At 46.1% G+C, this 23,922-nt stretch overlaps 3 non-coding genes across 3 annotated transcripts; all 3 read right to left on the minus strand.

Annotated features, from left to right (window-relative positions):
* Positions 1–10,060: 10,060 nt before the first annotated feature.
* On the minus strand, positions 10,061–10,197 carry LOC114808360. Its single transcript, XR_003756206.1, has one exon. It is a non-coding gene; the product is annotated as a small nucleolar RNA SNORA7 (small nucleolar RNA).
* A 2,039-nt stretch (positions 10,198–12,236) lies between these two features.
* On the minus strand, positions 12,237–12,374 carry LOC114808361. The gene has a single exon (XR_003756207.1). It is a non-coding gene; the product is annotated as a small nucleolar RNA SNORA7 (small nucleolar RNA).
* Positions 12,375–22,557: 10,183 nt separating this feature from the next.
* LOC114808344 lies at positions 22,558–22,695 on the minus strand. The gene has a single exon (XR_003756190.1). It is a non-coding gene; the product is annotated as a small nucleolar RNA SNORA7 (small nucleolar RNA).
* Positions 22,696–23,922: the final 1,227 nt, after the last annotated feature.

The raw sequence follows: 23,922 nt of genomic DNA on the forward strand, positions 1-23,922 counted from the left end.
ATTGTGCTTAGTACTAAAGAAGATACAGGAAAATCAGATTGGACACAGTCTGTCCCACACAGTACTCACAGCCTAAGAGGGAAGGAGAGTCGATACCTTATCCCCATGTTACAGATGAGGAAACAGGCCCAAAAAGGTTAAGTGACTTTCATTCATTCAATAGTATTTATTGAGCGCTTACTCTGTGCAGAGCACTGTACTAAGTGCTTGGAATGTACAAATCGGTAACAGATATAGAGACAGTCCCTGCCCTTTGACGGGCTTACGGTCTAATCGGGGGAGACAGACAGAAAAGAACAATGGCAATAAATAGAATCAAGACTTGTCCAAGGCCAGTGTTAGAGCCGCCATTAGAATTCTTTTCTCCTGGCTCCAGTCCCATGTTCTTTCCTCTAAGACACAAGGCTAATTCTCACACTCAACCGAACCCAAAAGTAACAGTGGGGTGAGGCGAATCCTCACTGGGCCACGAAGCAGTGTGGCCTAGCGGATAGAGCCTGGGCCTTGGAGTCAGGAGGACCTGGCTTCTAATCTCGACTCCACCACTTGTCTGCTGTGTGACCTCGGGCAAGTCACTTGAGTTCTCTTTGCCTCAGTTACCTCTTCTGTAAAATGGGGATTAAGACTGTGAGCCCCTTGTGGCACAGGGGCTGTGTCCAGACTGATTAACTTGTATCTATCCTATTGCTTAGTGCAGTGCCTGGCGCAAAGTAAGTGCTTAACAAATACCATAAAGAGAAAAAAAGCCAGCTATACCACACAGAAGTTTAGCAGGGGCAGCGAGGTGGAATACGTGACTTCAGCTGGGCAGATGGTTAATTAATTGGATCGGGTACCCAAAGGGCAGAGAGGTGCTCTATGAAGAACCAGGGCTGCCAGTCGTTCAAAAGGTGGTCCTGGACGTGCAAGATCCTGTTCGTGCAAGACCCCAATACAGTAGAGGGGAGGTTCACTAGGGTCTCTGCTTGAGAGAATACTGATGCCGAATCAGGGACTGTTAACTCTTTGAGTGGCTTTTCATCTCTGCTTACCTTAGCTCATCCTTAATGGGCAATTGAGAGTCCCCGGTGACCCTAAGGCAAGGTCTGCTTTAAGCAAACAACTTTTTCAAGTTCAAATCCAACTCTTTCCCCCACCTCCCTCCCCCTTTAACTAGCCGACTCCAGAGCAAGAGGCAAGATGTCCTGGGGGACAGAATATCTTTATTGTCAATAACAGTAAAGACAACTGATAGAACACACTTAGGCCTGATTTACTAGTAATTTAGGATTTGCATTAGTGTGGTCGGTTTAAAATAACATCCATGCATTAGATGCTCTTCAGTTTTAATGGAAAAATAATGTGCACATTAAATCAGTTTTTATTATTATGTATTGTTTTAATTTGCAGGGACTCCTTTCCTCTGGTGAGCCTGGCTGTATTAGACCTAAGAGGGTGGGGTCTCCAGGAGGATAACTTGATTCATACCCTTCCTGCCCTCATTCTCGAACACTTCTCTTTGAAAAAAGTAAAGCCTTTAGGTTTTATCTGTTCTTTTACCGTTCAGATGCTCATCATTTCTTAAAACATTTCAAATTAATTTAAAGATTATAGAAATTTAACCGAGGATGCCGTTCTTCTTTAGACGAAGCACCGTGTCCATTTTTTCAGAGGAAATGTATCATTAAAGATGCTGCATTATTTATCAGAAAGACTAATGAAATCGTAACTACAGTCACGGTACACTCCCAGTATTAAGGTTATTGCAAATGTTGCCTATAAAACTCCAGTTTAATCACTGAGTGCGGAGGACACCTCCTCTCAACTCTAAAGCTTGAGATTTCTGGCTCTTTACAAAGGATCTGGGTCTTACCAGGACACCCTGGGTTCAGGTAAGCTCGTTGTGGGTAGGGAATGTGTCTGTTTATTGTCGTATTGAACTCTCCCAAGCGCTTAGTATGGTGCTGAGATAGATACAGGGAAGCAGCGTGGCTTAGTGGAAAGAGCCCTGGCTTGGGAGTCAAAGGTCGTGGGTTCTACTCCCGACTCTGCCACTTGTCAACTGCGTGACTTTGGGCAAGTCACCGAACTTCTCTGTGCCTCAGTTACCTCATCTTGAAAATGGGAATCAAGACTGTGAGCCCCAAGTGGGGCAACCTGATAACCTTGTATCTATCCCAGGGCTCAGAACAGTGCTTGGCACATAGTAAATGCTTAACAAAAGCCATCATTTATTAATTAGTTATATGTGCCAAGCACTGTTCTAAGTGCTAGGGTAAATACAAGGTCATCAGATTGTCCCACGTAGGGCTCACAGTCTGAATCCCCATTTTACAGATGAGGTCACTGAGGCACAGAGAGTTAAGTGGCTTGCCCAAGGTCACACAGCAGACAAATGGCGGAGCCAGGATTAGAACCCACTTCCTCTGACTCCCAAGCCCATGCTCTTTCCACTAAGCCATGCTACTTCCCTTAGTAAATTTAATAACTAATAAAGTTAATAAACTTCACAATCTTCATCATCATCATCAACATCATTGGTATTTATTGAGTGCTTACTACAGGCAGAGCACTGTACTAAGTGCTTGGGAGAATACAACAGTTCTGAGTTTTTTTTAATGATATTTGTAAAGCACTTACTACATTCCAGCACTGTTCTAAGCAGTGGGGTAGATACAAACTAATCAGGTTGAATATAATCCATGTTCCACATGAGGCTCATAATATTAATCTCCTTTTTACAGATAAGGTAACTGAGGCACCGAAAAGTGAAGTGACTTGCCTAAGTTCACACAGTAGACAAGCAACGGAGCCGGATTTATAACCCAGGTCCTCCTGACTCCCAGGCCAGTGCTCTATGCTGCTTGAGGTTCAAATTCTATTTGCTCTGGTATGAACTTCAGTTCTGAGCTGCTACATTTTTTTTTCTGTTCCCCTGAAAGTCAAAGAACAAGGGAAAATCTCTTTTCAAACAAGAATTTTAGTGTTTGCATTGCACAGTCTTTCACTTAATTAAAAAAGTATGTTATTTAAATTAAATTTCCTTGCACAAACAAGGGTCGAAATGAAGGGGAAAATATTTTGCAAAACTTGAGAAAGTTTTGTGAAACCTAAAACTCAATCTTAATTTAAAAAGTTCTAGAGCTTTTGTGAAATTTAAAATAGCAGGTTCTTTTACACCTACTAATTTTCTCTGATTACTGTCTAAGGGTATTTCACTTGTCTGCTTTCAGAACTAAGTTTTGCAGGTTGAACTGAACCCCATATCCAGGACCCCAGAATGGGTGTGGGGAAATGTTGAGAAACCAGAGAACTTTCAAAGCCTACTCTGAACAAAATGAATCCAATAATCCAAAAATGACCCTACAATAAAAGCCATAAGAAGGGCTGGGAAAATCCCTGTTGAGAGAAGGCTACATTCTGACCTGGTCTCTGAATTTCCAAAGACTCGGAATTTGAGGTGTCGGTCTTCCTCTGGCTTTTACTAGCTGTAAATAATTTTGTCTGTCTCCCCCATTAGAGGGAGGGGGGGATAATTTGTCTTCTTTTGCACACACCCAAGCCTGAGTATGGCGCTTAGCTCTGAGTAGGTGCTCCGTCAATACTCTTGATGTGGATGAGCACTTAGTACAGTTGTCTGCCCATAGTAAGCTTTCAATAAATACCATTGATTGACTGGCTAGATTAAGAATGCAGGGCTGGCAAACAGGGCAGGTACACCAAAAGCCCCTCAACCTTGATTTCTATCATTTCTACCACCTCAAAATTGGAAAGGGGATCTCCTGTAGGGGCAATGTTTGTTTTCTGCTTGCTCATTTCTTCTCTGTAAACTCTTTTATCTTCCAAATGACATGCACTTCACATCCTGTTGTGTGACCCTCAGATGTCCAAGCTTCCAGCAGTGCTGTTGTCTAGGCAAAGTTGTGAGGAGAGGCTGTGAAGAGAATTTGCTCAATAAGATTTTACTATCGGTTTTGATGGGAGGGACAGAATCAAACTTTTACAGGATAAATCCCACATGCGTTAGGTATAGGGAAAAAATTCTAGCTGGGTAAAAAACCTACATCCAATTTTTTTTTTAATGGAACCTCCCCTAGCCCCCAAACTTCATTTTTGAAACAAGGAGGCATCCCCACATCAAACAAAATGGGGGTGAGCACTGCCTTTTGGTGGAGTTCAACGCTGTTAGCTCAGGAATGAGGAGCAGCATGGCCTAGTGGAAAGAGCAAGGGGCTTTGGAGTCAGAAGTCCTGGGTTCTAATCCTGTCTCTGCCATTTGTCTGCTGTAAGACCTTGGAAAAGTCACTAAACTTTTTGGGGCCTCAGTTAGCTCATCTATAAAATGAGGATTAAGAATGAGAGCCCCACATGGGATATGGACTGTAACCAACCTGATCACCTGGTATCTAGCCCAGCACTTAACACAGTGCCTGGCACATGGTAAGGGCTTAACAAATAGTTTAAAAAAAAAAAAAGAACGAGGGACTGTCACCATCTACTTTATGCTCGCTATGTCCTTAATTAGAAAGGATCAGTGTAAATGGGCCTCAGTGCCTAACTCCGTTACCTTTTGATATTTGCATTTAATAATACAATGTGGCTTGATTTCTAACCATTTTTTCCCTCTCTAGTAAGATTTGGACTCTTGTGACAGCTTCTTATCGCTCCAAATTCCAGGATAAGCACCAGGGTTTTAGCTACAATGGGGAGTTTTAATGCTGTTTCAAAGAAAGCTATAATCCTTATTCTCTTTCTGAGTTTCAACTGGGCTAGATTTGTTCTGGAGATTACCTCTCTCTCTTCTGGTTCTCTTCTTTCTCAGACAGGGCAATAGAGGACTCCCAGAAAGGCAAGATAGGATCAGGCTGTTTATTGTAGATTGGAGCTGGAATTACAGATGTTTTGGTTCAGCAAAGACATTGTTTTCTGACCTATTTTTTTATTTTAGTTCATGAAGTGCTCTTTAACCTGCAGTCTCACGAAAGGCCAAGCCAACACTCTCTGTTACTTAGCAGTCGAAAGTCACCCTGAAGAGCCAGGGTAGGGTCACTTAAAATGGAACAGCACATCATCTGACAGGAAGGCTGAAACTCCTCTTCATTTGGGTCCCGTCTTGTCTTATAACTCATCCCCGACCCCTTGAATGGGATCTGCACACAGTGGACAATCAGCCTACAGTCTACTGTGTGCAGAGCACTGAACTGAGTGCTTAGAAGAATCCAGTAGAGTTAGTAGACACAATCTCTGCCCTCAAGGAGCTTGCTGTCTACTGTGTGCAGAGCACTGTCCTGAGTGCTTGGGAGGGGACAGTATAGTTGATAAACACGATACCCACCCTCCAGGAACTTATTTGCTCACCATGGGAAGTGAAGACAGCAGGAGGCGTGAATCTAGAGAAACGACTCAGGACCATGACCAGCAGTTCCCAAAGCAATGGGACCACCTTGCTCTTATCCTAGCTAGGGGAAATGCATATATGGTTAGAATACAGAGAAGCAGGGTGGCTTAGCGGAAAGAAGATGGGCTTCGGAGTCAGAGGTCATGGGTTCTAATCCTGGCTCTGCCTATTGTCTGTTGTGTGACCTTGGGCAAATCACCTAACTTCTCCGGGCCTAAATTCACTCATCTGTAAAATGGGGATTAAGACTATGAGCCCCACGTGGGACAACCTGATTACCTTGTATCTACCCCAGCGCTTAGAACAGTGCTTGGCACATATTAAGACTTAACAAATACCATCATTTTTATTATTACAGAGCATATTTTCCTGTAGTATGTGCTTTCATTTCATTCAGTCGCATTTATCGAGCGCTTACTATGTGCAAAACATTGTACTAAGACTTGGAACAGTACACGATAACAACAGACACATTCCTGCCCACAGCGAACTCACAGTCTAGAGGGGGAGATAGACATTAATATAAATAAATAGATAAATAAATAAATGTACACTGGTTTGGAGTCATGGGTACCTTCTGAATGGAATTAAGATTTTCATTTGGGGCCTTGTGGGAACATCCTGACTTGCTCCCTTAATTCATCCCCCCTTCCAGTCTCACAGCACTTATGTCCATATCTGCCATGTATTTACTTATATTAATGTCTCCCCCTATGGATTGTAAGCTCATTGTGGGCAAGGAATGTGTCTGTTTATTGTTATATCGTCCTCTCCCAAACGCTTACACAGTGCCCTGCACACGGGAAGCACTCAGTAAGTACGATTTACTGACTGACTGCCTGACCACTACAGCAGCAGCCACTGTGGGCTTCCAGAGGCTTCTTGGAGGAAGTGTGACTGACAGACTAGTGAATTTCACTTTATACTGAAGTACATTGGCAGAGTCTAGCCGGTGTCCCACTTGTTGCTGAAGCAAGCCCCACTCTCTATGCTGGTTGGATTATTCTCCCCACCCTGGTCCAGCCTCAGGATAGTAATAATGGTGTTTGTTAAGCGCTTACTATGTGCCAAGCACAGGGCCAGTGAGGTCAGGGAAAGGGCAGGGCTTGTTTGTGTGACGGCCAGATGTGACTAACAGGGTGAGACACCAGGTAAAAGACATCCGGTGAGCTTGGTGACAAAGTGAAGCTCACCTAGTCATGGACCCCCAGATGCTGTTAAGTCCTTTATGTTCAGTGAGAAGCAGCATGGTGTAGTGGATAGAGCACGGGCCTGGGAATCAGAAGGTCGTGGGTTCTAATCAAGACTCCTCCACTTGTCTGTTGCGTGACTGTGGGCAAGTCAATTCATTTCTCTGTCCCTCAGTTACCTCATCTGGAAAATGGGGATTGAGACTGTGAGCCCACATGGGACAGGGACAGTGTCCAACTTGATTTGCTCATATCCACCCCAGTGCTTAGCACGGGGCCTGACACATAGTAAGCACTTAACAAATGTCATCATTATTACCCACGTTGCCAAAGTGACGCTTCACTCAGGAACCTAAAGCAAACAGCTGTGGGGAGCACTATTAAGGATGCATCCAACTCCAACCCTGAAAAACAATGCCCTATCAGAGTCTCTCTCCCCTCCCCCCATCTTTTTAAGGTATTTGTTAAGCACTATGTGTCAAAACTGTTTTAAATGCTGGGAGAGACACAAGTTAATCAGGTCAGACACAGTCTCTGTCCCAAGTGGGGCTCACAGTCTAGACCTTGAGCTCGTTGTGGGCAGGGATTGTCTCTCTGTATTGCAGTGTTGTACTTTCCCAAGTGCTTAGTACAGTGTTCTGCACACCGTAAGCGGTCAATAAATATTACTGAATGAATGAACAGGGATTGAGACTCTAGGAGAGAGTGTTCTACCCCAAATGCGGGTAACTTGGGGCTTAGACCTTGATATTACTCTACGGGCTGAATTGCCCCATCCTTCCAGAAGCTCCTAAGTTCCATTTATCCAAATCGATAAGATCATTTGCATTGCCGATGGTGCCCCTAGCTGCTTCTGCAACCCAAGTGACAAAAAGCGAGTGGGGGACTGTAATCGGGCTGGGCAGGTCTATATACCCTGTGTAGAGCTGAATTAGTGAATTGTTTCCCAAGGAGGATCACATTAATGGGAAGGGGGCCTGAGGAAAATGGACTGTTATAAGCTGTATTGATTTCATGAGTCTATTTGCATGTTGAGCAATGCCCCCTCTTTGCATGGTTCCTCTCTAGCTGGTTACATAGTTTGTGGATTAATAGCAAAGCGACTTAGGCACTTAGAGGAAGAAAGGACACAGAGCTCAAATGGCCACAGTGCTGAACTTATCTATTCATCATTCATGGAGAGAATGAGGAAAACCTGATTGGAGAGGAGTGTGAAATGTTGTTTCTCTCAAGCTCACCCATTCACTCACTGTGACTCGTTCTCATCTCCCTCTCTCTCTCTCAACCCCTTGCTCCCACCCTCCCTTTTTTTTTATGGTATTTTTTTAAGCGCTTAAGAAGTACCAGGCACTGTACTAAGCATTGGGGTAGATACAAGGTAATCAGGTTGGACACTGTCCCTGTCCCACATGGGGCTCACAATTTTTAATCTCCATTTTACAGATGAGGTAACTGAGGCCCAGAGAAGTGAAGTGACTTGCCCAAGGCAGCACAGCAAATTGGCAGAGCCAGGATTAGAACCCAAGTTCTCCTGCCTGGAATTCCCTCCCCCTTCACATTTGACAGGCACTGCTCTCCTCATCTTCAAGGTCCTTCTGAAATCCCATCTCCAGGACCCCTTCCTCCAGGTCTTATCCCTTAATCGCCACCTCATTTCTTCCGCACCAAGTCCATAGGCATGCACCCGTAGTGTTTCTGTATCTATTGACTTATATACCCTACTATTTAAGCGATTATTCATCTACATACCTCATTTTCCTTGATGTTTCTACCTGCAGATGGCTTTGTTTCTGTCTCCTTCACTAAACTGTGAGCTCCCCGGGGGCTGGGATCATGTCTACTATTGTATTTCCCCAAGCTCTCATATGCAGTTCTGCATACAGTAAACTAACTACAAGCTCCTTGAGGGCCGGGATTGCGTCTGCCAAGTCTATTAGAGTCTCCCAAGTGCTCGGTACAGAGCTCTTCAGAGAATAGGTACTCAGTCAATAGCGTTGGTTGATTGTTTGGGCTGAGTATGATCCTTGGAAAAGCTCTTGTGTTAAATCTTGTATTTCAGTTCTTGTACACGGTAGATCGTCTATCTCGCCGCTGACCTCTCGCCCGCGTCCGGCCTCTGTCCCGGAACATCCTCTCTCTTCAAATCCAACAGCCAACTACTCTTCCCACCTTCAAAGCCTTATCGAAGGCACATCTCCTCTGAGAGGGCTTCCTTGACTTAAGCCCTCATTTTCTCTTCTCCCTCTCCTTTCGGCATCACCCTGATCGCTAGTAATGGCTTGGCTGTTTCTTAGACTAGCTGGCTAAGAAACTACTACACCTGAAACGTGTGATATTGTAAAATGAAAAAACGTGCAGGGGAAGTAAGGGGTGGAAAGACACAGCTTCCTGAAGTTTTAAAATGAAGTGGGCATCTGTGTGGATGTTAGTGTTTGTGTGACTGTGCAGCAACATCTGGGTGTGTGTTTGTTTGGGAGGTTTCTGTGTGTCAGCATGTGTCAGCAAGTCTCCCCCCTCAGGACTGTAAACTCTCTGTGGTCAGGGAACGTGTCTACCAACTCTATTCTGTTCTATTCCCCCAAGCGTTTAATCCAGTGCTCCACACATAGTAAGCTCTCAATAAATACCGTAGATTGATTAAAAAAGACAACTTTGTTAGAACAGTGACCATGGGATCCTACTATACTGCACTATACTATACTTCTGGAGTGGCCCAGATGCCCCCTCAGCTCTATATCCCATAATCCAGGTCTTCCCTCTGGGAAATGGACCAGCTCAGAAGCAGCAGCAGGAAGCAGAAGGAGTATGGCCTAGTGGAAAGACCACATACCTGGGAGTCAGAGGACCTGGGTTCTAATTCCAGCTCTTTCACTTGTCTGCTGTGTAGCTTTGGGTAAGTCACTTCACTTCTCTGGGGCTCAGTTCCCTCATCTGTAAAATGGGGATTAAGACTGTGAGCCCCGTGTAGGACAAGGACTATGTCTGACCCGATCATCTTGTATCTACCCCAGCATTTAGTACAGTGCCTGGCACATAGTAAGTGTTTTATTGTTATATTGTACTCTCCCGAGTGCTTGGTACAGTGCTCTGCACACAGTAAGAACTCAATAAATACAATTGAATGAGTGAATGCAAAGAGTTTAACAAATACTGTTTTTTTTTAAAAAAGATTCCAGGGAAGGTTTCAGTTCCATCCACCCCCACAAAAACCCTATAGGGGAATTCAGCTTTTTGCCACTACTTGACCTGCACCCTAAGGATGGGATATTGTCTTGTCTTACGCTGTTGAGTCGTCTCCGACCCATCGCGATGCCATGGACACATCTCTCCCAGAACGCCAACCTCCATCTGCAATCATTCTGGTAGTGTATCCATAGATTTCTTGGGAAAAAATATGAGAGCAGTTTACCGATGCCTCCTTCCGCACAGTCAACTTGAGGCCTTGCTCTCAACTCTCTCCCAGGCTGCTGTTGCCCAGCACAGGTGAGTTTTGACTTGTAGCAGATTGCCTTCCACTCGCTAGCCCCTGGCCAAGCTAGGAATGGAATGGATGTGCCTCTGCTGACTCTCCCTCCCGTAGTCGAGACTGATAGAGGACTGGAAACTCTCCAGCTGCGACCCTGAGAGGGGAAGGATGAGATATAGCAAAGCTTAAATGCGCTAAGACTCACTGGGGTTCTGCCCTGGGACTTTCACCCAGAGAGCCCTGATGGGTTCATGGTTGGAGGGGTCATGTTGGACTGAAACCCGAGAAGCTTCTCCTCCTCATACACTCCTACTCCCCCACCCACTGAAGCATCCCAGCTGAGCAGTTTTACTTGGCAATGGGAGACCTCCTGGTTTATCTGGGCTCTGGCACCTCTCCCGGTACAATTTAAGCACTGAGACATCGTTTCTTTGCGATCTATCCATTTCTTGTCCAGTTGCCTTCATGGTGCGCTGCCTCACTCAGCCTGGAAGGGGTGATGTGAGGCTCACCTCACTGCGTCGGGAAATGAAGGGCTTATGCCATTTGCTTTTCACTTCAGAGGTTTGGGTTTGATCCCAGAACAGATCAATTGTGGTCCTCGAGGGTACCACGTAAATAGGTTGTAAAATACCGTGTCGACCGGGTTTTGCCACCCCCTGAGAGCCCCTGGTCTGAGCTCAGTCGGTCTGTGCAGAAATAGATCACTGCCCAGAGGACCCGCAGCCCACCGGGATAGTCCACGGATGAGTCCCCGTGAGTTTTGATTGGTTCAGAAGGATCATCCCTGTGAATTCTGATTGGCCAAGGAGGATTGGTCTCTGAGGATTCTGTTTTGCTAGCGAGGACTTTGGGAAGACCCTAAATCCATCCACTCCGCAACCTCAAAGCATGTGGCGACTTCTCAGAGAGCCCCTGGGTATTGATTAAGAGCTTACTATGTGAAGCAGCATGGTCTAATGGAAAGAGTACAGTCCTGGGAGTCTGAAGACTTGGGTTCTAATCCCAGCTCTGCCACTAGTCTGCTATGTGGCCTCAGGCAAGTGACTTAATTTTTCTATGCCTCAGTTTCCTCAACTGTAAAAAGGGGATTCAATGCCTGTTGGCCCTCCTACTTAGACTCTTAGCCCCAAGTGGGACAGGGACTGTGTCCAACCTGGCCATTTAGTATCTATCCAAGCACTGAGGAGAGTGCTTGCTCCATAGTAAGTTCTTAACAAATACCATCGTTAGAAATAGTAGTATTAAAATTAAGTGCCAAGCATGGGGGTAGATAACGATATTCAGATCAGGCCCAATCTCGGGTTCACAGTCTAAGAGGGAGGGAGAGCGAGTATTTTATCCCCATTTTCCAGATGAGGAGACTGAGGCCCAGCAGGCCAGCGGCACCTTTGGGACTAGAACCCAAATCTCCTGACTGCCAGTTCTGGGCTCTTTCCACTAGGCCCCGCTGCCTCCCTGAAGCACTGCCATGCATACTCATGACTGTTTTTCGTCCGTTACGGTGCCAGGCACAGGCTATTGTCAGAAGAACATGCCCTAATTCTGGAGTCACGTTCCAGCCAAAACACATAGTGAAAGCTTACGTTCTCACGGAACAGAGAGTGTTTCCATCTCCTGTGAACTAAAATACCGCTTGCGTTTCCTGCTGGTCCCTGGGGTGTGTGAAGCTGTCCTCTGGGGGTTTGTGATACAAAACTGCAGAGGGTCAGATTGGTGAATTTATTTTCTGGACAGTCGGAGGCGCCCGGGGGGCCTCCCACAGCTGACCCTCCGAATCAGTGTCACCCTGTAAGTCAAGCGGCTGGAAAGCAGTGGCCACCTGTGCTCACAAAGGTCATTAGATTAAGGCAGAGCTGTTGTTCTGCGGAAGCTGAAAGAAAACCATTTGGAAAAATACATACATGGAGAGGATAGTAATGGTAGCGATGAAAGTGCATCTCCTCAAGAGTGAAAAGGAACAGTTCATTGTTTGTCTCGACTTAGACTGTCGAGTTGTTTCCAACCTACAGCGACTCCATGGTCACATCTCTCCCAGAATGCCCCCACCTCCATCCTCAGTCGTTCTAGTAGTGTATCCATAAGCATTTTCTTGGTAAAAATACGCAAATGGTTTACCATTGCCTTCTTCAGCGCAGTAAACTCGAGTCTCCCACCCTCTACTCTCTCCCATGCCGCTGCTGCCCGGAACGGGTGAATTTTGACGTGCAGCAGATTGCCTTCCACTCTCTAGCCGCTGGCCAAGCTAGGAATGGAACGGGTAGGCCTCTGCTTGACTCTCCCTCCCAGAGTTGAGACTGGTAGAGTACTGGCAACTCCCCAGGTGCCATCCTGAGAGGGATTTCATGGTTTGATGGGTTGTAAGCACCACCAGCAGGTCACAGCAATAAGCAAATCAGGTTGAACACAGACCCTGTCCCACATAAGGCTCACAATCTTAAAAATCCCCATTTTACAGATGAGGTAACTGAAGCACAGAGAAGTTAAGTGACTTGCCTAAGTTCACACAACAGACAAGTGGTGCAGCCGGCATTAGAACCCAGGTCCTTCTGATTCTGAGGTCTGGGCTCTCTCCACTAAGCCACACTGCTTCTCCAGCTCTTCACGTCCTAGTCCATTGCATCCCTGAGCCTGTCAGGCTTTTCATTTTTGCGATTTATTATTTCACTGTAACTCACCTTTACTGTGAAGGCTTTGACATTTTTAAGCAGAATCGAACCATCGAAAGCATTTAGTGAGCACCTACTGAGCGCAACAAAACAGCACTATATCCAGCCCTTAGGAGAGAACTTGACAGCAGAAGCAAGACATGCTCTCTACCCTAGAGGAGCTTACAATCTAATGGAGGAAATGAGCAGAATGAAAGTTTCCAAAGAGTGCAAGTTTTAAAGGATGGTCCAGACTGTGCATCAAAATAGAAATGGAATATATTTCGCATGCTAGCTTGCATATTTGAACAGGTCACAGATGCTTTTGATTCACACACCAATTGCTCCATAGGCGAAATCCTCCATGTCTGCCTGCAGCCCATTAAGAGATCTGTCCTATTTCCTGCAGGCACTGGGGCTGTTTCGCTGCCGGTCCCTTGCTCAAGCCTCCCCCCGCAATCCTGCTACCCCCTCCCATTTCAAATCTGACATACCTCAGCACTCTCCTTTTTCAGAGCCCTCCTGAAATCTCACCTCCTCTGGGAAGCCATCCCTGATTAATTTCTACTCTCCCCAGGTTATAGCCCCCAACTGCCTCATCCGCAATCCTGCACCACTACTGTGTGCTGAGCACTATAATAAGCCCTTGGGAGAGTACAGTAGAATTAGTAGTCATGGCCCTGCCCTCAGGGAGCTTAGTTTCCACTGTAAGCAGAGCCCTGTATTAAATGCTTGGGAGAGTACAGTAGAGTTAGTAGACATGACACCTGCCCTCAAGGATCTTAGAGAAGCGGCGTGGCTCAGTGGAAAGAGCATGGGCTTGGGAGTCAGAGGTCATGAGTACGAATCCCGGCTCTGTCAGCTGTGTGACTGTGGGCAAGTCACTTAACTTCTCTGTGCCTCGGTTACCTCATCTGTAAAATGGGGATTAACTGTGAGCCTCACGTGGGACAACCTGATTACCCTGTATCTACCCCAGCGCTTAGAACAGTGCTCGGCACATAGTAAGCGCTTAACAAATACCAACATTACTACTGATAATAATTGTGGTATTTGTTAAGCACTTACTATGTGCCAGGCACTGTCCTAAGTGCTGGGGTGGATACACGTAAATGGAGTTGGACACAGTCCCTGTCCCACGCGAGGCTCGCAGTCTCAATCCTTTCGACAGATGAGGTAACGGAGGAACAGAGAAATGAAGTGACTTGCCCAAGAACACACAACTGACAAGTGGCAGGGCCGGAATTAGAACCCAGGTCCTTGTTCTTAGAACTCAGGCCTGCTCTCTATCCACTAGGTCATGCTCCTCTCCTCCCCTTCTCTTCTTTCCCTTCATGACCATGCTTCCATTCTTCAAATATCTCCTCAGTGCTCAAGGACCCCTTTCCCCTCCCGCTCCTCTGCTGTATTGCCCAGTCCTAATCTATTTTTTGTCTGTCTCCTCCTCTGTACGCTAAAAACACCCTGTGGTTGGGGATCGTGTCTATCAACTCTGTTGTATTTTACTTTCCCAAAGTCTCTGCGCACAGCAAATGTTCAATAAATACCATTGATTGATTTATTGATAAGTAGGAATTTGGCTGACAGGTGACTGGGATGCTTCCATCGATCCCAGATGAGAGATAGAGAAGCAGCGTGGCTCAATGGAAAGAGCCCGGGCTTGGGAGTCAGAGGTCATGGGTTCGAATCCCGGCTCTGCCACTTGTCAGCTGTGTGACTGTGGGCAAGTCACTTAACTTCTCTGTGCCTCGGTTACCTCATCTGTAAAATGGGGATTAAGACTGTGAGCCTCACGAGGGACAACCTGATGACCCTGTATCTACCCCAGTGCTTAGAACAGTGCTCTGCACATAGTAAGCGCTTAACAAATACCAACATTATTATCCCAAAAGAGTCAGTTTTCCCCCAGGACCATTCAGGGTTTTTTGCTACTGTTTTAGCTGAACCTGATTCCCCAGGCATACAGACTCTCCCTGGGTCTCTGCAGAACTAAGAGAGGAAGAGGAGGAGAAGCAGCACGGCCCAGTGGCTAGAGCACGGGCCCGGGAGTTAGAAGGACCTGGGTTCTAATCCCTGCTCCGCCACGTGTCTGCTGTGTGACCTTGATTAAGTCACGTCACTTCTCTGGGCCTCAGTTACCTCATCTGGAAAATGGGGATTAAGAGTGTGAGCCTCATGTGGGACATGGACTGCGTCCAACCTGGTGAGGTTAGAACAGTGCTTGACACATAGTAAGCGCTTAATGAGTACCATTATTATTATTACGTCGGCATTTTTATTTTAAGGACTCAGCCTCCCTCTGCTGAATCCCACGGCTCAGATGCAGGGCTCTGGAGTGAGTGGGTGGCAGGATCAGAGGGCCCTCCCCCGAGGGAGCTGTTCTAGGTGTGACATCATGGGCGACTCAGTGTCTGGTATTCTTGAGGGTTAGAGTGTCAGTCTTGAAGTCTGGAGTTCACAGCCCCAAAAAGGTGTTCTTCCTCCTGTGTGCCCTCTTGCCAGATCTCACTTGCACCACTTGCTCTCTTCCGTCTCCCCCGACCCTTCATCTCATTTTTAAAATGCTTCGGGTGTGCTGGTTGCCAAAGAGCACTCTCTACATAATAAAACACCACACTCAAAGTCTAAATGGACTGTTCTCTGGCCCCTTTGCCCCTAAAGAAAAGCTTGACTAAGGGAAAAGACCCCATGGCAGGTGCCTTCAAGGGCAAGAGGCTTTGGGGGAAAACAGTGCTAGAGATCAAAATGCAATGCCAGAGGTGGAGAGCAGAGCACCCCCAAATCATCAGCATCATCATAATAATTCTGGAATTTGTTAAGCGCTTACTATGTGCCAAGCACTGTTCTAAGCACTGGGGTAGATACAGGGTACTCAGGTTGTCCCACATGAGGCTCACAGTTAATCCCCATTTTACAGATGAGTTAACTGAGGCACCAAGAAGTTAAGTGACTTGCCCACAGTCACACAGCTGCCAAGTAGCAGAGTCGGGATTCGAACCCATGACCTCTGACTCCAAAGCCCGGGCTCTTTCCACTAAGCCACGCTGATCAGGTAATCAGGTTGTCCCACATGCTGGGGGTCACAGTCTTAATTCCCATTTGACAGATGAGGTAACTGAGGCCCAGAGAAGTTAAGTGGCTTGCCCAAGGTCACACAGCAGAGAAGTAGTGGAGCCAGGATTAGAATCCAAGTCCTCTGACTCCCAAGCCTGTGCTCTTTCCACTAAGCCACGCTGCTTCCCCAAATCATCTTTTCCACTGGGAGCCCCGCGAGGAACAGGGACAGCGTTTAATTCCCCCCGTGTATTTTCTCCCAGGGCTTAGTACAGCTTTCTGCGTCAGCCTCCTCGCTGACCTCCCTGCCTCCTGTCTCTCCCCACTCTAGTCCAGACTTCACTCTTCAGTCCAGATCATTTTTCTCCCAATACCTTCAGTCTATGTTTTCCCACTCCTCAAGAACCTCCAGTGGTTGGCCTATTCGCCTCCGCATCAAACAGAAACGCCTTACCATTGGCTTGAAAGCACTCAATCAGCTTGGCCCCACCTATTATTATTACTATAACTATTATTATTATCAATCGTATTTATTGAGCACTCACTGTGTGCAAAGCACTGTACTAAGCGTTTGGGAGAGTACTATATAACATCAGACACATTCATTCTTTCATTCATTCGATAGTATTTATTGAGCGCTTACTATGTGCAGAGCACTGTACTAAGCGCTTGGAATGTACAAATAGGCAACAGATAGAGACAGTCCCTGCCCACTGACGGGCTTACAGTCTAATCGGGGGAGACAGACAAAAACAATAGCAATAAAACAAAAACAATAGCAATAAACATTCCCTGACCACAACAAGTTTACAGTCTAGAGGGGGAGACAGACATTAATAGAAATAGATAGATAAATAATCGTTACAGATATATACAGATATTACAGATAAATACAGGTATATGTACACCTATCTTACCTCACTGAGTTCCTACAACATCAGCAACAAGAACAATAACATCAAAAACCCAGTCTGCATACTTCATTCCTCTAACACCAACCTACTCACTGTACCTCCATCTGGTCTAGCTCACCTCTGACCCCTCGCCCACATCCTCCCTCTGGCCTGGAACTCCCTCCCCCTCCATATATGACAGACCATTTCTCTTCCCACCTTCAACGCCTTATTAAAATCACACCTCCTTCAAAAGGCCTTCCCCAGTTAAGCCATATTTTCCCCTCCTCCTTCTCCCTTCTGAGTCACCTATACACTTGGATCTGTACCCTTTAAGCATTTGCTGATGGCATTTGTTAAGCGCTTACTACGTGCAAAGCACTGTTCTAAGCGCCGGGGAGGATACAAGATCATCAGGTTGGCCCACGTGGGGCTCACAGTCTTAATGCCCATTTTACAGTTGAGGGAACTGAGGCCCAGAGAAGTGAAGTGACTTGCCCAAAGTCACACAGCTGACAAGCGGGGGAGAAGGGATTAGAACCCATGACCTCTGACTCCTAAGCTCGGGCTCTTTCCACTGAGTCACGCTGCTTCTCTGTTCAGCCCACCCTCAGCCCCACAACACTTGTATACTTATGTGTAATTTATTTTCATGTCTGTGAGCTCCTTGTGGGGAGAGAACATGTCTACCAACTCTATAATACCGTACTCTCTGAAGCGCTTAGTTCAGTGATCTGCACACACTAAGTGCTCAATAAATAAGAATACCATCGATCGACTGATCGATCAATTGATGAATACTACATCTACTTTTACTCCATCCCTTGTGTACTGGAGATCAGCTGTTTGACAGAAAAAACCAAGTCTCTCTCAGACCCTAGCAGCTAAGTCAGCCACGTGAATGGTGGTGAAAGAGCAGGAGGATAGGGGACTATCTCCAGCCTGGTCTACACTTTCAAGGCCCAGTAGGTGCCATATCCTTCTGTGGCCACCATTTTGTCCAGGTGATGTTCTCCCCTCACTTCCAGAGGAACTCTAAGTTCTAAACAGGTGTTGGAGCAGAATGGTCAGTACACTCTGACAAAATGGCAGCAGCGAACTGGGTCTTCTCACTCACAGTACTGGTCGCCTGAGGGGATTGGTTAAACCCAATGTTCAAGCTATGTTGTGTAAATTTCAATAGGATACCCGAAGGGGGGAATCTCTACTGTGACAAAGGATCCGTATAGAGAACTATAAATGCACATCACCAGCTGAAGAAGCAGAGGGCTGATGTCTCAAATTTAACATGTCCAGAAGAGAACTCATCTCCCCACCCAGACCCTGTCACCCCCCTGTCTTTCCCATCACTGTAGACAACACCACTCTCCTCCCTACCTCACAAGCCTGTACCGTTGGTGTCATCCTTGACTCATCTCTCTCGTTCAGGCTACGCATTCAATCTGTCACCAAATCTTGTCGGTTCTACCTTCACAACGTTGCTAAAATCTACCCTTGCCTCTCCATCCAAACTGCTACCATGCTGATCCAAACACTTACCCTATCCCGCCTTGATTCCAGTATCTGTCACCTCGCTGACCTCCCTGCCTCCTGTCTCTCTCCACTCCAGTCCTTCCTTCACTCTCCTGCCCAGATCATTTTTCTAAAAAACACCACTCAGTCCAATACTCCCCACTCCTTAAGAACCTCCAGTGGTTCCCCCTCCACCTCTGCATCGAACACAAACCCCTTATCAGTGGGCTTTAAGGCACTCAATCGGCTCTCCCCCTCCTATCTTTCCTCACTGATTTCCTACTCCAACCCAGCCCACACACTTGGCTCCTCTACGCCAACTTACTCACCGTACTTCCATCTTGTCTACCTCAGAGCTGGCCCCTCACCCACATCCTCCCTGTGGCCTGGAACTCCCTCCCCATTCATGTAGGACAGACCACGACTCTCTCCACCTTCAAAGCTTTACTAAAATCACATCTCCAGGAGGCCTTCCCCAACTAAGCCTTCATTTCCCCTACTCTCTCCTTTCTACATCACCTATGCACTTGGAGCGTGGGCTTGAAACACTTGATAGTCACCCCACCTTCAGCCCCACAGCATTTATGTACATATCCATAATTTATTTTAATGCCTATCTTTCTCTCTAGAGTGTAAGGTCCTTGTGGACAGGGAACGTCTTGTATTGTAATCTCCCAAGAGCTTAGTACAATGCTCTGCACACAGGAAGTGCTCAATAAAAGCCATCGATTGATTGAATACAGAACTTAAGTGAGTCTTAACGGTTGCTTCTGGGAGAGACCCAAGAATAGAGCGAAGTTAAAATGAAGTAATTGATGTCAAACAACCAATGGTCTTTATTGAGTGTCTATGGGGCATTAAGCACTTGGGAGAATCCAACAGAGCAAGTTTCGTGTTTCCTGCCCTCAAGAAGATTACAATTCAATGAGAAAGGCAGACACACAATTCTTTAGAAAGGAAAGAACTACAGAAGAAAATAGCCATTCAACCCTGATGTAGTATCAGGTCCGAACGTTCACCCACCTTCAGATTAAGACAGATGGGTCAAGTTCTCCAGAACAGCCAGATTCTTAGTTAGGAGCAGTATTAGCTATTGGGAAGCTTCCAAGTTTCTAAGTCCACTGGCTGAAATCAGTGCCTCTGAATTATAGAGTAGGCCCTACTGTTGAATTTATGATGGGAAGTCACCCTATAATGGCCCAACGAAGTAGTAACCGAGTCCCCCACTTTCAAAGCAGTCATTCCAAATCTTCCCCCTTTCGAGGCCAAGATGACACGGTCATGACATCTGGATTTTACCCTCTGTTCATCGGCTTCTGCCCTGCTTGGTGAATTTCCACAGATTTAGTAGTCCTTTGAAAATACTGGTCTCTCTCAATGATTTAACTCCTAAACAATTCACCTTTGAACACAAAATTCATAAATAATAATAATGTTGGTATTTGTTAAACGCTTACTATGTGCAGAGCACTGTTCTAAGGGCTGGGGTAGATATGGGGTAATCAGGTTGCCCCACGTGGGGCTCACAGTAAATCCCCATTTTACAGATGAGGTAACTGAGGCCCAGAAAAGTTAAGTGACTTGCCCACAGTCACACAGCTGACAAGTGGTGGAGCCGGAATTCGAACCCATAACCTCTGACTCCCAAGCCCGGGCTCTTTCCACTGAGCCAAGCTGCTTCTGCTCAGTGAGGAGCAGAAGAAGATACTGAATAGGTTTCACATGGGAACCTTGTTAGCAATAGAGAAGCAGTGTGGCTCAGTGGAAAGAGCATGGGCTTTGGAGTCAGAGGTCATGAGTTCGAATCCCAGCTCTGCCACTTGTCAGCTGTGTGACTATGGGCAAGTCACTTAACTTCTCTGGGCCTCAGTTACCCCATCTGTAAAATGGGGATTAAGACTGTGAGCCCCATGTGGGACAACCTGATTCCCCCGTGTCTCCCCCAGCGCTTAGAACAGTGCTCTGCACATAGTAAGCGCTTAACAAATACCAACATTATTATGGGAACTGTTATGGGGCAAAAAGAATGAATGCAAAAGGTTTTTTTAGTTGCGGTGCTGGGGATCTGGGTGTAAATGTATTTCGGCTGCCCAATGTTAGGAATGGTGGGCAAAATATGAACCCACCCTATGATACTTGAACAATGCCTGTGCTGTCCTGGAGCCTATGGTAGTGTCAGTTGGTCAGTCAATTGTATTTACTGAGCACTTACTGTGTGCAGAATACTGTGCCATGTGCATGGGAGAGTACACTTATAACAAACACATTCCTCACTCACAATGAGCTTTCGGGCTAGAGGGGGAGACAGACATATAAATAAATAAAATTACAGATATGTACATAAGTGCTGTGGGGCTGAGAGGGAGGATGAATAGAGGGAACAAGTCAAGGAGGCACAGAAGAGAACGGAAGAAGACAAAGGAGGGCTTTAGTCGGGGAAGCTCTCTTGAAGGAGGTGTGCCTTCAATAAGTAATTTTCTTCAGATATGAAGAGGGAGGATGTTCCAGGCCAGAGGCAGGATGTCGGCGAGAGGTCGGCGGCCAGATAGACGAGATCGAGGTACAGTGAAAAGGTTGGCCTGAACGTTTTTGTAGAAAAAATGAGCCAGGCTGCAGAGTGAAGTAGGGACTGGAGTGGGGAGAGCCAGGAGGCAGGGAAATCAGTAAGGAGGGAGATACAGTAGTCAAGGTGGGATAGGATAAGTGCTTGCTAAGTGCCATAATCTGGCCTATGGTAACCCTAAAAGCAGTAGAGTGGCATCCAAAAAGCAAGCATTCACACCACCGACAGAAAATTATCTTAGGAAGATGGAGCAGCGAACCAGAGAAGCAGCATGGCCTAGTGGATAGAGCTTGGGGTTGGGAGTCAGAAAGACCTGGATTCTAATCCCAGCTCTGCCACTTGTTTGCTGTGTGACCTTAGTCAAGTCACTTCCACTTCTCCGGGCCTCAGTTACCTCATCTGTAAAATGGGAATTAATAATTATGGCATTTTTTAAATGCTTACTATATGTCAGACACTGTACTAAGACTGCAAGCTCCTTGTGAGACATGGATTGTGTCCAATCTGATTATCTTGAATCTACCCCAGGGATTAGAACAGTGCCTGTACATAGTTAGCACTTAACAAATACCATAAAAAAGGAAGTCCAATAAGTGATCAGTCAACAAAGATGACAGTGTTGCAGGGAGTAGCCAGTGGTGAAATGGCATCAGCTCCCGGCCATGAATAGAATCGGAAAGAATTCAGTTTATGATGAATTTGCCAAAATACCAAATTATTAAAAAGAATCAGTGCAAAACTCAAGCGAATTTTCCATTTGATGAAAAGAATAGAAAACAGTGCTGCTTAGCCACTATGTATTTCATTCTTCACACTTTTTATCCAATTTTTACCCGTTATATATGTGCATGTATGTGTGTGTGTGTGTGTATATATGTATACATACATATATATTATATATGTATATATATATATACATATATAAAATATATGTAAAGCACTCAGAAACCATGTCCAACCCTATAAACCATGTCCAACCCTATTTGCTCGTATCCACCCCAGCGCTTCATACAGTACCTGGCACATAGTAAGTGCTTAACAAATACCACAGTTATTTTCTGTGCTCCACAGAGCGCTCTACATAGAGTAAGCACTCAATAAATACCATTGATTGATTGATTGATCTTGATGGTATTTTTCAGTTTATTGTTGTATGGCTCTCTCCCAAATGCTTAGTACAGTGCACACACTCAATAAATACGATTGAATGAATGAATGAATGAATGAATGAATGAATGAACAAGCCTCCTGCCCCCTTCTCCTCTTCAAAAATGGCACCTGTGTGGAACAGCTGAGAGTTGGACTCGGGCAAAATGTGGAGCAGAGAAGTCCACTCTCCTCCCCAGAGGTGTAATACTGGCAGTTCAAGGGTTTTTTTTGTCTTATAATAATGTTGGTATTTGTTCAACACTTACTATGTGCAGAGCACTGTTCTAAGCACTGATGTAGATTTACAGGGTAATCAGGTTGTCCCATGTGAGGCTCACAGTCTTAATCCCCAATTTCCAGATGAGGTAACGGAGGCACAGAGAAGTGAAGTGACTTGCCCACAGTCACACAGCTGACCAGTGGCAGAGCTGGGATTCAAACCCGTGACCTCTTTCTCCCAAGCCCGGGCTGTTTCCACTGAGCCACGTCTTATGTCGTCGAGTCATCTCTGACCCATAGCAGTGCCATGGACACATCTCTTTCAGAACACCCCACCTCCATCTGCAATCCTTCCGGTAGTGTATAGAGAGTTTTCTTGGTAAAAATCTGGAAGTGGTTTACCATTGCCTCCTTCCATGCAGTAAACTTTAGTCTCCACCCTCGACTCTCTCCCATGTCACTGCTGCCCAGCACGGTTCAGTTTTGACTTGTAGCAGATGGCCTTCCACTCGCTAGCCACTGTCCAAGCTAGGAATGGAATGGATATGGCTCTGCTTGACTCTCCCTCCTGTAGATGAGACTGGTAGAGAACCGGAAACTCTCCAGATGCAACCCTGAGAGGGGTCAAGCGGTTTTTACCACACCTCAGATGGAGTTCACTGTTCCCAGCGACTTCAGTGAATATATTTGCTTGGGCTAGTTATCATCATCATCATCATCATCATCATCATCATCATCATCATCGTTATGGTATTTGTTAAACACTATGTGCCAAGCACTGTACTAAGCGCTTGGAAAGTACAATTCAGCAATGAAGAGAGACAATCCCTGCCCACATCGGGCTTACAGTCTAGAAGGGGGGACATCGAAACAAGTAAACAGGCATCAATATAAATAGAATTATAGACATATACACAGCAAAACAAGTAAATGGGCATCAATATAAATAAATAGAATTACAGATATATACATATATACATAGTGCTGTGGAGCGGGAAGGGGGGAAGAGCAAAGGGAGCAAGTCGAGGTGACGCGGAAGGGAGAGGGAGCTGAGGAAAAGGGGAGCTTAGTCTGGGAAGGCCTCTTGGAAGAGGTGAGCCTTAAGTAGGGCTTTGAAGTGGGGAAGAGTGATCGTTTGGCGGATTAGAGGCGGGAGGGCGTTCCAGGCCAGAGGTAGGATGTGGGCCAGGGGTCGACAATGGGAAAGGCGGGATGGAGGCACAGTGAGAAGGTTAGCACCAGAGGAGCGGAGTGTGCAGGCTGGGATGTAGAAGGAGAGAAGAGAGGTGAGGTAAAAGGGGGCAAGGTAATGGAGAGCTTTGAAGCCAATAGTGAGGAGCTTTTGTTTGATATGGAGGTTGATAGGCAACCACTGGAGATTTTTGAGGAGGGGGGTGACATGCCCTGAACGTTTCTGTAGAAAGATAATCTGGGCAGCAGAGTGAAGCATGGACTGAAGTGGGGAGAGACAGGAGGTTGGGAGGGTCAGAAAGGAGGCTGATAAAGTAATTCAGTTGGGATAGGATGAGTGATTGTACTAACCTGGTAATCCGTCTCACACATAGATAATCAGGTCTCACACCGTCTCTATAACACAGGGGACTCATAGTCTAAGGAGGAGGGGGAACGGGTATTGATTGAGCCCTTGCTGTATGCAGAAAAACAAATTAGGTGCTCAAGAGCGTACAATAGAAGAAAAGTGCTCTGCGTACAGGAAGCGCTCAATAAATATGATTGGTTGAAAGACTTGGTGCCTGCCCTCAAGGAACTTACAATCTAATGGGAGATAGACATGTAAGGATTGTATCCCTACAAGAGGAACAAAAGGGAAAATCCCGATACAATTGGTAA

This window comes from Ornithorhynchus anatinus, chromosome X5, assembly GCF_004115215.2.
Source record: "Ornithorhynchus anatinus isolate Pmale09 chromosome X5, mOrnAna1.pri.v4, whole genome shotgun sequence".
Taxonomy (NCBI): domain Eukaryota; kingdom Metazoa; phylum Chordata; class Mammalia; order Monotremata; family Ornithorhynchidae; genus Ornithorhynchus; species Ornithorhynchus anatinus.